Consider the following 20058-nt stretch of genomic DNA (forward strand, 5'->3'; position numbering starts at 1 on the left):
TTGGACCTTCACATTGACGATGAAACACAGAAATCGCATCGGAATTGAATATAAAAAGCACAATGCCGACTTAAGTACAAGAAGAGTGAATTTTCTAAGAGTTATGCTTTGAGCGGCTCCTGGGATAATAGTATTGGATTCCGATGCACCAGTGCAGGTATACTGTATCCCTTGGACCTTCACATTGACGATGAAACACAGAAATCGCATCGGAATTGAATATAAAAAGCACAATGCCGACTTAAGTACAAGAAGAGTGAATTTTCTAAGAGTTATGCTTTGAGCGGCTCCTGGGATAATAGTATTGGATTCCGATGCACCAGTGCAGGTATACTGTATCCCTTGGACCTTCACATTGACGATGAAACACAGAAATCGCATCGGAATTGAATATAAAAAGCACAATGCCGACTTAAGTACAAGAAGAGTGAATTTTCTAAGAGTTATGCTTTGAGCGGCTCCTGGGATAATAGTATTGGATTCCGATGCACCAGTGCAGGTATACTGTATCCCTTGGACCTTCACATTGACGATGAAACACAGAAATCGCATCGGAATTGAATATAAAAAGCACAATGCCGACTTAAGTACAAGAAGAGTGAATTTTCTAAGAGTTATGCTTTGAGCGGCTCCTGGGATAATAGTATTGGATTCCGATGCACCAGTGCAGGTATACTGTATCCCTTGGACCTTCACATTGACGATGAAACACAGAAATCGCATCGGAATTGAATATAAAAAGCACAATGCCGACTTAAGTACAAGAAGAGTGAATTTTCTAAGAGTTATGCTTTGAGCGGCTCCTGGGAGACCAGTATTAGATTCCGATGCACCAGTGCAGGTATACTGTATCCCTTGGACCTTCACATTGACGATGAAACACAGAAATCGCATCGGAATTGAATATAAAAAGCACAATGCCGACTTAAGTACAAGAAGAGTGAATTTTCTAAGAGTTATGCTTTGAGCGGCTCCTGGGATAATAGTATTGGATTCCGATGCACCAGTGCAGGTATACTGTATCCCTTGGACCTTCACATTGACGATGAAACACAGAAATCGCATCGGAATTGAATATAAAAAGCACAATGCCGACTTAAGTACAAGAAGAGTGAGTCTTCTAAGAGTTTGTGCTTTGAGCGGCTCCTGGGAGACCAGTATTGGATTCCGATGCACCAGTGCAGGTTTACTGTATGCCTTGGACCTTCACATTGACGATGAAACACAGAAATCGCATCGGAATTGAATATAAAAAGCACAATGCCGACTTAAGTACAAGAAGAGTGAATTTTCTAAGAGTTATGCTTTGAGCGGCTCCTGGGATAATAGTATTGGATTCCGATGCACCGGTGCAGGTTTACTGTATGCCTTGGACCTTCACATTGACGATGAAACACAGAAATCGCATCGGAATTGAATATAAAAAGCACAATGCTGACTTAAGTACAAGAAGAGTGAATTTTCTAAGAGTTATGCTTTGAGCGGCTCCTGGGATAATAGTATTGGATTCCGATGCACCAGTGCAGGTATACTGTATCCCTTGGACCTTCACATTGACGATGAAACACAGAAATCGCATCGGAATTGAATATAAAAAGCACAATGCCGACTTAAGTACAAGAAGAGTGAATTTTCTAAGAGTTATGCTTTGAGCGGCTCCTGGGATAATAGTATTGGATTCCGATGCACCAGTGCAGGTATACTGTATCCCTTGGACCTTCACATTGACGATGAAACACAGAAATCGCATCGGAATTGAATATAAAAAGCACAATGCCGACTTAAGTACAAGAAGAGTGAGTCTTCTAAGAGTTTGTGCTTTGAGCGGCTCCTGGGAGACCAGTATTGGATTCCGATGCACCAGTGCAGGTTTACTGTATGCCTTGGACCTTCACATTGACGATGAAACACAGAAATCGCATCGGAATTGAATATAAAAAGCACAATGCCGATTTAAGTACAAGAAGAGTGAATTTTCTAAGAGTTATGCTTTGAGCGGCTCCTGGGATAATAGTATTGGATTCCGATGCACCAGTGCAGGTATACTGTATCCCTTGGACCTTCACATTGACGATGAAACACAGAAATCGCATCGGAATTGAATATAAAAAGCACAATGCCGACTTAAGTACAAGAAGAGTGAATTTTCTAAGAGTTATGCTTTGAGCGGCTCCTGGGATAATAGTATTGGATTCCGATGCACCAGTGCAGGTATACTGTATCCCTTGGACCTTCACATTGACGATGAAACACAGAAATCGCATCGGAATTGAATATAAAAAGCACAATGCCGACTTAAGTACAAGAAGAGTGAATTTTCTAAGAGTTATGCTTTGAGCGGCTCCTGGGATAATAGTATTGGATTCCGATGCACCGGTGCAGGTTTACTGTATGCCTTGGACCTTCACATTGACGATGAAACACAGAAATCGCATCGGAATTGAATATAAAAAGCACAATGCCGACTTAAGTACAAGAAGAGTGAATTTTCTAAGAGTTATGCTTTGAGCGGCTCCTGGGATAATAGTATTGGATTCCGATGCACCGGTGCAGGTTTACTGTATGCCTTGGACCTTCACATTGACGATGAAACACAGAAATCGCATCGGAATTGAATATAAAAAGCACAATGCCGACTTAAATACAAGAAGAGTGAGTCTTCTAAGAGTTTGTGCTTTGAGCGGCTCCTGGGAGACCAGTATTGGATTCCGATGCACCAGTGCAGGTTTACTGTATGCCTTGGACCTTCACATTGACGATGAAACACAGAAATCGCATCGGAATTGAATATAAAAAGCACAATTCGACTTAAGTACAAGAAGAGTGAGTCTTCTAAGAGTTTGTGCTTTGAGCGGCTCCTGGGAGACCAGTATTGGATTCCGATGCACCAGTGCAGGTTTACTGTATGCCTTGGACCTTCACATTGACGATGAAACACAGAAATCGCATCGGAATTGAATATAAAAAGCACAATGCCGACTTAAGTACAAGAAGAGTGAATTTTCTAAGAGTTATGCTTTGAGCGGCTCCTGGGATAATAGTATTGGATTCCGATGCACCAGTGCAGGTATACTGTATCCCTTGGACCTTCACATTGACGATGAAACACAGAAATCGCATCGGAATTGAATATAAAAAGCACAATGCCGACTTAAGTACAAGAAGAGTGAATTTTCTAAGAGTTATGCTTTGAGCGGCTCCTGGGATAATAGTATTGGATTCCGATGCACCAGTGCAGGTATACTGTATCCCTTGGACCTTCACATTGACGATGAAACACAGAAATCGCATCGGAATTGAATATAAAAAGCACAATGCCGACTTAAGTACAAGAAGAGTGAATTTTCTAAGAGTTATGCTTTGAGCGGCTCCTGGGATAATAGTATTGGATTCCGATGCACCGGTGCAGGTTTACTGTATGCCTTGGACCTTCACATTGACGATGAAACACAGAAATCGCATCGGAATTGAATATAAAAAGCACAATGCCGACTTAAGTACAAGAAGAGTGAATTTTCTAAGAGTTATGCTTTGAGCGGCTCCTGGGATAATAGTATTGGATTCCGATGCACCAGTGCAGGTATACTGTGTCCCTTGGACCTTCACATTGACGATGAAACACAGAAATCGCATCGGAATTGAATATAAAAAGCACAATGCCGACTTAAGTACAAGAAGAGTGAATTTTCTAAGAGTTATGCTTTGAGCGGCTCCTGGGATAATAGTATTGGATTCCGATGCACCAGTGCAGGTATACTGTATCCCTTGGACCTTCACATTGACGATGAAACACAGAAATCGCATCGGAATTGAATATAAAAAGCACAATGCCGACTTAAGTACAAAAAGAGTGAATTTTCTAAGAGTTATGCTTTGAGCGGCTCCTGGGATAATAGTATTGGATTCCGATGCACCGGTGCAGGTTTACTGTATGCCTTGGACCTTCACATTGACGATGAAACACAGAAATCGCATCGGAATTGAATATAAAAAGCACAATGCCGACTTAAGTACAAGAAGAGTGAGTCTTCTAAGAGTTTGTGCTTTGAGCGGCTCCTGGGAGACCAGTATTGGATTCCGATGCACCAGTGCAGGTATACTGTATCCCTTGGACCTTCACATTGACGATGAAACACAGAAATCGCATCGGAATTGAATATAAAAAGCACAATGCCGACTTAAGTACAAGAAGAGTGAATTTTCTAAGAGTTATGCTTTGAGCGGCTCCTGGGATAATAGTATTGGATTCCGATGCACCAGTGCAGGTATACTGTATCCCTTGGACCTTCACATTGACGATGAAACACAGAAATCGCATCGGAATTGAATATAAAAAGCACAATGCCGACTTAAGTACAAGAAGAGGGAATTTTCTAAGAGTTTGTGCTTTGAGCGGCTCCTGGGAGACCAGTATTGGATTCCGATGCACCAGTGCAGGTTTACTGTATGCCTTGGACCTTCACATTGACGATGAAACACAGAAATCGCATCGGAATTGAATATAAAAAGCACAATGCCGACTTAAGTACAAGAAGAGTGAGTCTTCTAAGAGTTTGTGCTTTGAGCGGCTCCTGGGAGACCAGTATTGGATTCCGATGCACCAGTGCAGGTTTACTGTATGCCTTGGACCTTCACATTGACGATGAAACACAGATATAGCATCGGAATTGAATATAAAAAGCACAATGCCGACTTAAGTACAAGAAGAGTGAATTTTCTAAGAGTTATGCTTTGAGCGGCTCCTGGGATAATAGTATTGGATTCCGATGCACCGGTGCAGGTTTACTGTATGCCTTGGACCTTCACATTGACGATGAAACACAGAAATCGCATCGGAATTGAATATAAAAAGCACAATGCCGACTTAAGTACAAGAAGAGTGAGTCTTCTAAGAGTTTGTGCTTTGAGCGGCTCCTGGGAGACCAGTATTGGATTCCGATACACCAGTGCAGGTATACTGTATCCCTTGGACCTTCACATTGACGATGAAACACAGATATCGCATCGGAATTGAATATAAAAAGCACAATGCCGACTTAAGTACAAGAAGAGTGAATTTTCTAAGAGTTATGCTTTGAGCGGCTCCTGGGATAATAGTATTGGATTCCGATGCACCAGTGCAGGTATACTGTATCCCTTGGACCTTTACATTGACGATGAAACACAGAAATCGCATCGGAATTGAATATAAAAAGCACAATGCCGACTTAAGTACAAGAAGAGGGAATTTTCTAAGAGTTTGTGCTTTGAGCGGCTCCTGGGAGACCAGTATTGGATTCCGATGCACCAGTGCAGGTTTACTGTATGCCTTGGACCTTCACATTGACGATGAAACACAGAAATCGCATCGGAATTGAATATAAAAAGCACAATGCCGACTTAAGTACAAGAAGAGTGAGTCTTCTAAGAGTTTGTGCTTTGAGCGGCTCCTGGGAGACCAGTATTGGATTCCGATGCACCAGTGCAGGTTTACTGTATGCCTTGGACCTTCACATTGACGATGAAACACAGAAATCGCATCGGAATTGAATATAAAAAGCACAATGCCGACTTAAGTACAAGAAGAGTGAGTCTTCTAAGAGTTTGTGCTTTGAGCGGCTCCTGGGAGACCAGTATTGGATTCCGATGCACCAGTGCAGGTTTACTGTATGCCTTGGACCTTCACATTGACGATGAAACACAGAAATCGCATCGGAATTGAATATAAAAAGCACAATGCCGACTTAAGTACAAGAAGAGTGAATTTTCTAAGAGTTATGCTTTGAGCGGCTCCTGGGATAATAGTATTGGATTCCGATGCACCGGTGCAGGTTTACTGTATGCCTTGGACCTTCACATTGACGATGAAACACAGAAATCGCATCGGAATTGAATATAAAAAGCACAATGCCGACTTAAATACAAGAAGAGTGAGTCTTCTAAGAGTTTGTGCTTTGAGCGGCTCCTGGGAGACCAGTATTGGATTCCGATGCACCAGTGCAGGTTTACTGTATGCCTTGGACCTTCACATTGACGATGAAACACAGAAATCGCATCGGAATTGAATATAAAAAGCACAATTCGACTTAAGTACAAGAAGAGTGAGTCTTCTAAGAGTTTGTGCTTTGAGCGGCTCCTGGGAGACCAGTATTGGATTCCGATGCACCAGTGCAGGTTTACTGTATGCCTTGGACCTTCACATTGACGATGAAACACAGAAATCGCATCGGAATTGAATATAAAAAGCACAATGCCGACTTAAGTACAAGAAGAGTGAATTTTCTAAGAGTTATGCTTTGAGCGGCTCCTGGGATAATAGTATTGGATTCCGATGCACCAGTGCAGGTATACTGTATCCCTTGGACCTTCACATTGACGATGAAACACAGAAATCGCATCGGAATTGAATATAAAAAGCACAATGCCGACTTAAGTACAAGAAGAGTGAATTTTCTAAGAGTTATGCTTTGAGCGGCTCCTGGGATAATAGTATTGGATTCCGATGCACCAGTGCAGGTATACTGTATCCCTTGGACCTTCACATTGACGATGAAACACAGAAATCGCATCGGAATTGAATATAAAAAGCACAATGCCGACTTAAGTACAAGAAGAGTGAATTTTCTAAGAGTTATGCTTTGAGCGGCTCCTGGGATAATAGTATTGGATTCCGATGCACCGGTGCAGGTTTACTGTATGCCTTGGACCTTCACATTGACGATGAAACACAGAAATCGCATCGGAATTGAATATAAAAAGCACAATGCCGACTTAAGTACAAGAAGAGTGAATTTTCTAAGAGTTATGCTTTGAGCGGCTCCTGGGATAATAGTATTGGATTCCGATGCACCAGTGCAGGTATACTGTGTCCCTTGGACCTTCACATTGACGATGAAACACAGAAATCGCATCGGAATTGAATATAAAAAGCACAATGCCGACTTAAGTACAAGAAGAGTGAATTTTCTAAGAGTTATGCTTTGAGCGGCTCCTGGGATAATAGTATTGGATTCCGATGCACCAGTGCAGGTATACTGTATCCCTTGGACCTTCACATTGACGATGAAACACAGAAATCGCATCGGAATTGAATATAAAAAGCACAATGCCGACTTAAGTACAAAAAGAGTGAATTTTCTAAGAGTTATGCTTTGAGCGGCTCCTGGGATAATAGTATTGGATTCCGATGCACCGGTGCAGGTTTACTGTATGCCTTGGACCTTCACATTGACGATGAAACACAGAAATCGCATCGGAATTGAATATAAAAAGCACAATGCCGACTTAAGTACAAGAAGAGTGAGTCTTCTAAGAGTTTGTGCTTTGAGCGGCTCCTGGGAGACCAGTATTGGATTCCGATGCACCAGTGCAGGTATACTGTATCCCTTGGACCTTCACATTGACGATGAAACACAGAAATCGCATCGGAATTGAATATAAAAAGCACAATGCCGACTTAAGTACAAGAAGAGTGAATTTTCTAAGAGTTATGCTTTGAGCGGCTCCTGGGATAATAGTATTGGATTCCGATGCACCAGTGCAGGTATACTGTATCCCTTGGACCTTCACATTGACGATGAAACACAGAAATCGCATCGGAATTGAATATAAAAAGCACAATGCCGACTTAAGTACAAGAAGAGGGAATTTTCTAAGAGTTTGTGCTTTGAGCGGCTCCTGGGAGACCAGTATTGGATTCCGATGCACCAGTGCAGGTTTACTGTATGCCTTGGACCTTCACATTGACGATGAAACACAGAAATCGCATCGGAATTGAATATAAAAAGCACAATGCCGACTTAAGTACAAGAAGAGTGAGTCTTCTAAGAGTTTGTGCTTTGAGCGGCTCCTGGGAGACCAGTATTGGATTCCGATGCACCAGTGCAGGTTTACTGTATGCCTTGGACCTTCACATTGACGATGAAACACAGATATAGCATCGGAATTGAATATAAAAAGCACAATGCCGACTTAAGTACAAGAAGAGTGAATTTTCTAAGAGTTATGCTTTGAGCGGCTCCTGGGATAATAGTATTGGATTCCGATGCACCGGTGCAGGTTTACTGTATGCCTTGGACCTTCACATTGACGATGAAACACAGAAATCGCATCGGAATTGAATATAAAAAGCACAATGCCGACTTAAGTACAAGAAGAGTGAGTCTTCTAAGAGTTTGTGCTTTGAGCGGCTCCTGGGAGACCAGTATTGGATTCCGATACACCAGTGCAGGTATACTGTATCCCTTGGACCTTCACATTGACGATGAAACACAGATATCGCATCGGAATTGAATATAAAAAGCACAATGCCGACTTAAGTACAAGAAGAGTGAATTTTCTAAGAGTTATGCTTTGAGCGGCTCCTGGGATAATAGTATTGGATTCCGATGCACCAGTGCAGGTATACTGTATCCCTTGGACCTTTACATTGACGATGAAACACAGAAATCGCATCGGAATTGAATATAAAAAGCACAATGCCGACTTAAGTACAAGAAGAGGGAATTTTCTAAGAGTTTGTGCTTTGAGCGGCTCCTGGGAGACCAGTATTGGATTCCGATGCACCAGTGCAGGTTTACTGTATGCCTTGGACCTTCACATTGACGATGAAACACAGAAATCGCATCGGAATTGAATATAAAAAGCACAATGCCGACTTAAGTACAAGAAGAGTGAGTCTTCTAAGAGTTTGTGCTTTGAGCGGCTCCTGGGAGACCAGTATTGGATTCCGATGCACCAGTGCAGGTTTACTGTATGCCTTGGACCTTCACATTGACGATGAAACACAGAAATCGCATCGGAATTGAATATAAAAAGCACAATGCCGACTTAAGTACAAGAAGAGTGAGTCTTCTAAGAGTTTGTGCTTTGAGCGGCTCCTGGGAGACCAGTATTGGATTCCGATGCACCAGTGCAGGTTTACTGTATGCCTTGGACCTTCACATTGACGATGAAACACAGAAATCGCATCGGAATTGAATATAAAAAGCACAATGCCGACTTAAGTACAAGAAGAGTCAATTTTCTAAGAGTTATGCTTTGAGCGGCTCCTGGGATAATAGTATTGGATTCCGATGCACCAGTGCAGGTATACTGTATCCCTTGGACCTTCACATTGACGATGAAACACAGAAATCGCATCGGAATTGAATATAAAAAGCACAATGCCGACTTAAGTACAAGAAGAGTGAATTTTCTAAGAGTTATGCTTTGAGCGGCTCCTGGGATAATAGTATTGGATTCCGATGCACCAGTGCAGGTATACTGTATCCCTTGGACCTTCACATTGACGATGAAACACAGAAATCGCATCGGAATTGAATATAAAAAGCACAATGCCGACTTAAGTACAAGAAGAGTGAATTTTCTAAGAGTTATGCTTTGAGCGGCTCCTGGGATAACAGTATTGGATTCCGATGCACCGGTGCAGGTTTACTGTATCCCTTGGACCTTCACATTGACGATGAAACACAGAAATCGCATCGGAATTGAATATAAAAAGCACACTGCCGACTTAAGTACAAGAAGAGTGAATTTTCTAAGAGTTATGCTTTGAGCGGCTCCTGGGATAATAGTATTGGATTCCGATGCACCAGTGCAGGTATACTGTATCCCTTGGACCTTCACATTGACGATGAAACACAGAAATCGCATCGGAATTGAATATAAAAAGCACAATGCCGACTTAAGTACAAGAAGAGGGAATTTTCTAAGAGTTATGCTTTGAGCGGCTCCTGGGATAATAGTATTGGATTCCGATGCACCAGTGCAGGTATACTGTATCCCTTGGACCTTCACATTGACGATGAAACACAGAAATCGCATCGGAATTGAATATAAAAAGCACAATGCCGACTTAAGTACAAGAAGAGTGAATTTTCTAAGAGTTATGCTTTGAGCGGCTCCTGGGATAATAGTATTGGATTCCGATGCACCGGTGCAGGTTTACTGTATGCCTTGGACCTTCACATTGACGATGAAACACAGAAATCGCATCGGAATTGAATATAAAAAGCACAATGCCGACTTAAGTACAAGAAGAGTGAGTCTTCTAAGAGTTATGCTTTGAGCGGCTCCTGGGAGACCAGTATTGGATTCCGATGCACCAGTGCAGGTATACTGTATCCCTTGGACCTTCACATTGACGATGAAACACAGAAATCGCATCGGAATTGAATATAAAAAGCACAATGCCGACTTAAGTACAAGAAGAGTGAATTTTCTAAGAGTTATGCTTTGAGCGGCTCCTGGGATAATAGTATTGGATTCCGATGCACCAGTGCAGGTATACTGTATCCCTTGGACCTTCACATTGACGATGAAACACAGAAATCGCATCGGAATTGAATATAAAAAGCACAATGCCGACTTAAGTACAAGAAGAGTGAATTTTCTGAGAGTTATGCTTTGAGCAGCTCCTGGGATAATAGTATTGGATTCCGATGCACCAGTGCAGGTTTACTGTATGCCTTGGACCTTCACATTGACGATGAAACACAGAAATCGCATCGGAATTGAATATAAAAAGCACAATGCCGACTTAAGTACAAGAAGAGTGAATTTTCTAAGAGTTATGCTTTGAGCGGCTCCTGGGATAATAGTATTGGATTCCGATGCACCAGTGCAGGTATACTGTATGCCTTGGACCTTCACATTGACGATGAAACACAGAAATCGCATCGGAATTGAATATAAAAAGCACAATGCCGACTTAAGTACAAGAAGAGTGAATTTTCTAAGAGTTATGCTTTGAGCGGCTCCTGGGATAATAGTATTGGATTCCGATGCACCAGTGCAGGTATACTGTGTCCCTTGGACCTTCACATTGACGATGAAACACAGAAATCGCATCGGAATTGAATATAAAAAGCACAATGCCGACTTAAGTACAAGAAGAGTGAATTTTCTAACAATTGTGCTTTGAGCGGCTCCTGGGATAATAGTATTGGATTCCGATGCACCGGTGCAGGTTTACTGTATGCCTTGGACCTTCACATTGACGATGAAACACAGAAATCGCATCGGAATTGAATATAAAAAGCACAATGCCGACTTAAGTACAAGAAGAGTGAATTTTCTAAGAGTTATGCTTTGAGCGGCTCCTGGGATAATAGTATTGGATTCCGATGCACCAGTGCAGGTATACTGTGTCCCTTGGACCTTCACATTGACGATGAAACACAGAAATCGCATCGGAATTGAATATAAAAAGCACAATGCCGACTTAAGTACAAGAAGAGTGAATTTTCTAAGAGTTATGCTTTGAGCGGCTCCTGGGATAATAGTATTGGATTCCGATGCACCAGTGCAGGTATACTGTGTCCCTTGGACCTTCACATTGACGATGAAACACAGAAATCGCATCGGAATTGAATATAAAAAGCACAATGCCGACTTAAGTACAAGAAGAGTGAATTTTCTAAGAGTTTATGCTTTGAGCGGCTCCTGGGAGACCAGTATTGGATTCCGATGCACCAGTGCAGGTATACTGTATGCCTTGGACCTTCACATTGACGATGAAACACAGAAATCGCATCGGAATTGAATATAAAAAGCACAATGCCGACTTAAGTACAAGAAGAGTGAATTTTCTAAGAGTTATGCTTTGAGCGGCTCCTGGGATAATAGTATTGGATTCCGATGCACCAGTGCAGGTATACTGTGTCCCTTGGACCTTCACATTGACGATGAAACACAGAAATCGCATCGGAATTGAATATAAAAAGCACAATGCCGACTTAAGTACAAGAAGAGTGAATTTTCTAAGAGTTTATGCTTTGAGCGGCTCCTGGGAGACCAGTATTGGATTCCGATGCACCAGTGCAGGTATACTGTATGCCTTGGACCTTCACATTGACGATGAAACACAGAAATCGCATCGGAATTGAATATAAAAAGCACAATGCCGACTTAAGTACAAGAAGAGTGAATTTTCTAAGAGTTATGCTTTGAGCGGCTCCTGGGATAATAGTATTGGATTCCGATGCACCAGTGCAGGTATACTGTGTCCCTTGGACCTTCACATTGACGATGAAACACAGAAATCGCATCGGAATTGAATATAAAAAGCACAATGCCGACTTAAGTACAAGAAGAGTGAATTTTCTAAGAGTTATGCTTTGAGCGGCTCCTGGGATAATAGTATTGGATTCCGATGCACCAGTGCAGGTATACTGTGTCCCTTGGACCTTCACATTGACGATGAAACACAGAAATCGCATCGGAATTGAATATAAAAAGCACAATGCCGACTTAAGTACAAGAAGAGTGAATTTTCTAAGAGTTTATGCTTTGAGCGGCTCCTGGGAGACCAGTATTGGATTCCGATGCACCAGTGCAGGTATACTGTATGCCTTGGACCTTCACATTGACGATGAAACACAGAAATCGCATCGGAATTGAATATAAAAAGCACAATGCCGACTTAAGTACAAGAAGAGTGAATTTTCTAAGAGTTTATGCTTTGAGCGGCTCCTGGGAGACCAGTATTGGATTCCGATGCACCAGTGCAGGTATACTGTATGCCTTGGACCTTCACATTGACGATGAAACACAGAAATCGCATCGGAATTGAATATAAAATGCACAATGCCGACTTAAGTACAAGAAGAGTGAATTTTCTAAGAGTTATGCTTTGAGCGGCTCCTGGGATAATAGTATTGGATTCCGATGCACCAGTGCAGGTATACTGTGTCCCTTGGACCTTCACATTGACGATGAAACACAGAAATCGCATCGGAATTGAATATAAAAAGCACAATGCCGACTTAAGTATAAGAAGAGTGAATTTTCTAGGAGTTTATGCTTTGAGCGGCTCCTGGGAGACCAGTATTAGATTCCGATGCACCAGTGCAGGTATACTGTATGCCTTGGACCTTCACATTGACGATGAAACACAGAAATCGCATCGGAATTGAATATAAAAAGCACAATGCCGACTTAAGTACAAGAAGAGTGAATTTTCTAAGAGTTATGCTTTGAGCGGCTCCTGGGATAATAGTATTGGATTCCGATGCACCAGTGCAGGTTTACTGTATCCCTTGGACCTTCACATTGACGATGAAACACAGAAATCGCATCGGAATTGAATATAAAAAGCACAATGCCGACTTAAGTACAAGAAGAGTGAATTTTCTAAGAGTTATGCTTTGAGCGGCTCCTGGGATAATAGTATTGGATTCCGATGCACCAGTGCAGGTATACTGTGTCCCTTGGACCTTCACATTGACGATGAAACACAGAAATCGCATCGGAATTGAATATAAAAAGCACAATGCCGACTTAAGTACAAGAAGAGTGAATTTTCTAAGAGTTATGCTTTGAGCGGCTCCTGGGATAATAGTATTGGATTCCGATGCACCAGTGCAGGTATACTGTGTCCCTTGGACCTTCACATTAACGATGAAACACAGAAATCGCATCGGAATTGAATATAAAAAGCACAATGCCGACTTAAGTACAAGAAGAGTGAATTTTCTAAGAGTTTATGCTTTGAGCGGCTCCTGGGAGACCAGTATTGGATTCCGATGCACCAGTGCAGGTATACTGTATGCCTTGGACCTTCACATTGACGATGAAACACAGAAATCGCATCGGAATTGAATATAAAAAGCACAATGCCGACTTAAGTACAAGAAGAGTGAATTTTCTAAGAGTTATGCTTTCAGCGGCTCCTGGGATAATAGTATTGGATTCCGATGCACCAGTGCAGGTATACTGTGTCCCTTGGACCTTCACATTGACGATGAAACACAGAAATCGCATCGGAATTGAATATAAAAAGCACAATGCCGACTTAAGTACAAGAAGAGTGAATTTTCTAAGAGTTTATGCTTTGAGCGGCTCCTGGGAGACCAGTATTGGATTCCGATGCACCAGTGCAGGTATACTGTATGCCTTGGACCTTCACATTGACGATGAAACACAGAAATCGCATCGGAATTGAATATAAAAAGCACAATGCCGACTTAAGTACAAGAAGAGTGAATTTTCTAAGAGTTATGCTTTGAGCGGCTCCTGGGATAATAGTATTGGATTCCGATGCACCAGTGCAGGTATACTGTGTCCCTTGGACCTTCACATTGACGATGAAACACAGAAATCGCATCGGAATTGAATATAAAAAGCACAATGCCGACTTAAGTACAAGAAGAGTCAATTTTCTAAGAGTTATGCTTTGAGCGGCTCCTGGGATAATAGTATTGGATTCCGATGCACCAGTGCAGGTATACTGTGTCCCTTGGACCTTCACATTGACGATGAAACACAGAAATCGCATCGGAATTGAATATAAAAAGCACAATGCCGACTTAAGTACAAGAAGAGTGAATTTTCTAAGAGTTTATGCTTTGAGCGGCTCCTGGGAGACCAGTATTGGATTCCGATGCACCAGTGCAGGTATACTGTATGCCTTGGACCTTCACATTGACGATGAAACACAGAAATCGCATCGGAATTGAATATAAAAAGCACAATGCCGACTTAAGTACAAGAAGAGTGAATTTTCTAAGAGTTATGCTTTGAGCGGCTCCTGGGATAATAGTATTGGATTCCGATGCACCAGTGCAGGTATACTGTGTCCCTTGGACCTTCACATTGACGATGAAACACAGATATCGCATCGGAATTGAATATAAAAAGCACAATGCCGACTTAAGTACAAGAAGAGTGAATTTTCTAACAATTGTGCTTTGAGCGGCTCCTGGGATAATAGTATTGGATTCCGATGCACCAGTGCAGGTTTACTGTATCCCTTGGACCTTCACATTGACGATGAAACACAGAAATCGCATCGGAATTGAATATAAAAAGCACAATGCCGACTTAAGTACAAGAAGAGTGAGTCTTCTAAGAGTTTGTGCTTTGAGCGGCTCCTGGGAGACCAGTATTGGATTCCGATGCACCAGTGCAGGTTTACTGTATGCCTTGGACCTTCACATTGACGATGAAACACAGAAATCGCATCGGAATTGAATATAAAAAGCACAATGCCGACTTAAGTACAAGAAGAGTCAATTTTCTAAGAGTTATGCTTTGAGCGGCTCCTGGGATAATAGTATTGGATTCCGATGCACCAGTGCAGGTATACTGTGTCCCTTGGACCTTCACATTGACGATGAAACACAGAAATCGCATCGGAATTGAATATAAAAAGCACAATGCCGACTTAAGTACAAGAAGAGTGAATTTTCTAAGAGTTATGCTTTGAGCGGCTCCTGGGATAATAGTATTGGATTCCGATGCACCAGTGCAGGTATACTGTGTCCCTTGGACCTTCACATTGACGATGAAACACAGAAATCGCATCGGAATTGAATATAAAAAGCACAATGCCGACTTAAGTACAAGAAGAGTGAATTTTCTAAGAGTTATGCTTTGAGCGGCTCCTGGGATAATAGTATTGGATTCCGATGCACCAGTGCAGGTATACTGTGTCCCTTGGACCTTCACATTAACGATGAAACACAGAAATCGCATCGGAATTGAATATAAAAAGCACAATGCCGACTTAAGTACAAGAAGAGTGAATTTTCTAAGAGTTTATGCTTTGAGCGGCTCCTGGGAGACCAGTATTGGATTCCGATGCACCAGTGCAGGTATACTGTATGCCTTGGACCTTCACATTGACGATGAAACACAGAAATCGCATCGGAATTGAATATAAAAAGCACAATGCCGACTTAAGTACAAGAAGAGTGAATTTTCTAAGAGTTATGCTTTGAGCGGCTCCTGGGATAATAGTATTGGATTCCGATGCACCAGTGCAGGTATACTGTGTCCCTTGGACCTTCACATTGACGATGAAACACAGAAATCGCATCGGAATTGAATATAAAAAGCACAATGCCGACTTAAGTACAAGAAGAGTGAATTTTCTAAGAGTTTATGCTTTGAGCGGCTCCTGGGAGACCAGTATTGGATTCCGATGCACCAGTGCAGGTATACTGTATGCCTTGGACCTTCACATTGACGATGAAACACAGAAATCGCATCGGAATTGAATATAAAAAGCACAATGCCGACTTAAGTACAAGAAGAGTGAATTTTCTAAGAGTTATGCTTTGAGCGGCTCCTGGGATAATAGTATTGGATTCCGATGCACCAGTGCAGGTATACTGTGTCCCTTGGACCTTCACATTGACGATGAAACACAGAAATCGCATCGGAATTGAATACAAAAAGCACAATGCCGACTTAAGTACAAGAAGAGTGAATTTTCTAAGAGTTATGCTTTGAGCGGCTCCTGGGATAATAGTATTGGATTCCGATGCACCAGTGCAGGTATACTGTGTCCCTTGGACCTTCACATTGACGATGAAACACAGAAATCGCATCGGAATTGAATATAAAAAGCACAATGCCGACTTAAGTACAAGAAGAGTGAATTTTCTAAGAGTTTATGCTTTGAGCGGCTCCTGGGAGACCAGTATTGGATTCCGATGCACCAGTGCAGGTATACTGTATGCCTTGGACCTTCACATTGACGATGAAACACAGAAATCGCATCGGAATTGAATATAAAAAGCACAATGCCGACTTAAGTACAAGAAGAGTGAATTTTCTAAGAGTTATGCTTTGAGCGGCTCCTGGGATAATAGTATTGGATTCCGATGCACCAGTGCAGGTATACTGTGTCCCTTGGACCTTCACATTGACGATGAAACACAGAAATCGCATCGGAATTGAATATAAAAAGCACAATGCCGACTTAAGTACAAGAAGAGTGAATTTTCTAACAATTGTGCTTTGAGCGGCTCCTGGGATAATAGTATTGGATTCCGATGCACCAGTGCAGGTTTACTGTATCCCTTGGACCTTCACATTGACGATGAAACACAGAAATCGCATCGGAATTGAATATAAAAAGCACAATGCCGACTTAAGTACAAGAAGAGTGAGTCTTCTAAGAGTTTGTGCTTTGAGCGGCTCCTGGGAGACCAGTATTGGATTCCGATGCACCAGTGCAGGTTTACTGTATGCCTTGGACCTTCACATTGACGATGAAACACAGAAATCGCATCGGAATTGAATATAAAAAGCACAATGCCGACTTAAGTACAAGAAGAGTCAATTTTCTAAGAGTTATGCTTTGAGCGGCTCCTGGGATAATAGTATTGGATTCCGATGCACCAGTGCAGGTATACTGTGTCCCTTGGACCTTCACATTGACGATGAAACACAGAAATCGCATCGGAATTGAATATAAAAAGCACAATGCCGACTTAAGTACAAGAAGAGTGAATTTTCTAAGAGTTATGCTTTGAGCGGCTCCTGGGATAATAGTATTGGATTCCGATGCACCAGTGCAGGTATACTGTGTCCCTTGGACCTTCACATTGACGATGAAACACAGAAATCGCATCGGAATTGAATATAAAAAGCACAATGCCGACTTAAGTACAAGAAGAGTGAGTCTTCTAAGAGTTTATGCTTTGAGCGGCTCCTGGGAGACCAGTATTGGATTCCGATGCACCAGTGCAGGTATACTGTGTCCCTTGGACCTTCACATTGACGATGAAACACAGAAATCGCATCGGAATTGAATATAAAAAGCACAATGCCGACTTAAGTACAAGAAGAGTGAATTTTCTAAGAGTTATGCTTTGAGCGGCTCCTGGGATAATAGTATTGGATTCCGATGCACCAGTGCAGGTATACTGTATCCCTTGGACCTTCACATTGACGATGAAACACAGAAATCGCATCGGAATTGAATATAAAAAGCACAATGCCGACTTAAGTACAAGAAGAGTGAATTTTCTAAGAGTTATGCTTTGAGCGGCTCCTGGGATAATAGTATTGGATTCCGATGCACCAGTGCAGGTATACTGTATCCCTTGGACCTTCACATTGACGATGAAACACAGAAATCGCATCGGAATTGAATATAAAAAGCACAATGCCGACTTAAGTACAAGAAGAGTGAATTTTCTAAGAGTTATCCTTTGAGCGGCTCCTGGGATAATAGTATTGGATTCCGATGCACCAGTGCAGGTATACTGTATCCCTTGGACCTTCACATTGACGATGAAACACAGAAATCGCATCGGAATTGAATATAAAAAGCACAATGCCGACTTAAGTACAAGAAGAGTGAATTTTCTAAGAGTTATGCTTTGAGCGGCTCCTGGGATAATAGTATTGGATTCCGATGCACCAGTGCAGGTATACTGTGTCCCTTGGACCTTCACATTGACGATGAAACACAGAAATCGCATCGGAATTGAATATAAAAAGCACAATGCCGACTTAAGTACAAGAAGAGTGAATTTTCTAAGAGTTATGCTTTGAGCGGCTCCTGGGATAATAGTATTGGATTCCGATGCACCGGTGCAGGTTTACTGTATCCCTTGGACCTTCACATTGACGATGAAACTCAGAAATCGCATCGGAATTGAATATAAAAAGCACAATGCCGACTTAAGTACAAGAAGAGTGAATTTTCTAAGAGTTATGCTTTGAGCGGCTCCTGGGATAATAGTATTGGATTCCGATGCACCAGTGCAGGTATACTGTGTCCCTTGGACCTTCACATTGACGATGAAACACAGAAATCGCATCGGAATTGAATATAAAAAGCACAATGCCGACTTAAGTACAAGAAGAGTGAATTTTCTAAGAGTTATGCTTTGAGCGGCTCCTGGGATAATAGTATTGGATTCCGATGCACCAGTGCAGGTATACTGTATCCCTTGGACCTTCACATTGACGATGAAACACAGAAATCGCATCGGAATTGAATATAAAAAGCACAATGCCGACTTAAGTACAAGAAGAGTGAATTTTCTAAGAGTTATGCTTTGAGCGGCTCCTGGGATAATAGTATTGGATTCCGATGCACCAGTGCAGGTATACTGTGTCCCTTGGACCTTCACATTGACGATGAAACACAGAAATCGCATCGGAATTGAATATAAAAAGCACAATGCCGACTTAAGTACAAGAAGAGTGAATTTTCTAACAATTGTGCTTTGAGCGGCTCCTGGGATAATAGTATTGGATTCCGATGCACCAGTGCAGGTTTACTGTATCCCTTGGACCTTCACATTGACGATGAAACACAGAAATCGCATCGGAATTGAATATAAAAAGCACAATGCCGACTTAAGTACAAGAAGAGTGAATTTTCCAAGAGTTATGTTTGAGCGGCTCCTGGGATAATAGTATTGGATTCCGATGCACCAGTGCAGGTATACTGTGTCCCTTGGACCTTCACATTGACGATGAAACACAGAAATCGCATCGGAATTGAATATAAAAAGCACAATGCCGACTTAAGTACAAGAAGAGTGAATTTTCTAAGAGTTTATGCTTTGAGCGGCTCCTGGGAGACCAGTATTGGATTCCGATGCACCAGTGCAGGTATACTGTATGCCTTGGACCTTCACATTGACGATGAAACACAGAAATCGCATCGGAATTGAATATAAAAAGCACAATGCCGACTTAAGTACAAGAAGAGTGAATTTTCTAAGAGTTATGCTTTGAGCGGCTCCTGGGATAATAGTATTGGATTCCGATGCACCAGTGCAGGTATACTGTGTCCCTTGGACCTTCACATTGACGATGAAACACAGAAATCGCATCGGAATTGAATATAAAAAGCACAATGCCGACTTAAGTACAAGAAGAGTGAATTTTCTAAGAGTTATGCTTTGAGCGGCTCCTGGGATAATAGTATTGGATTCCGATGCACCAGTGCAGGTATACTGTGTCCCTTGGACCTTCACATTGACGATGAAACACAGAAATCGCATCGGAATTGAATATAAAAAGCACAATGCCGACATAAGTACAAGAAGAGTGAATTTTCTAAGAGTTATGCTTTGAGCGGCTCCTGGGATAATAGTATTGGATTCCGATGCACCAGTGCAGGTATACTGTGTCCCTTGGACCTTCACATTGACGATGAAACACAGAAATCGCATCGGAATTGAATATAAAAAGCACAATGCCGACTTAAGTACAAGAAGAGTGAATTTTCTAAGAGTTATGCTTTGAGCGGCTCCTGGGATAATAGTATTGGATTCCGATGCACCAGTGCAGGTATACTGTATGCCTTGGACCTTCACATTGACG

Source organism: Schistocerca nitens, chromosome 12, assembly GCF_023898315.1.
Source record: "Schistocerca nitens isolate TAMUIC-IGC-003100 chromosome 12, iqSchNite1.1, whole genome shotgun sequence".
NCBI classification, from domain to species: Eukaryota; Metazoa; Arthropoda; class Insecta; order Orthoptera; family Acrididae; genus Schistocerca; species Schistocerca nitens.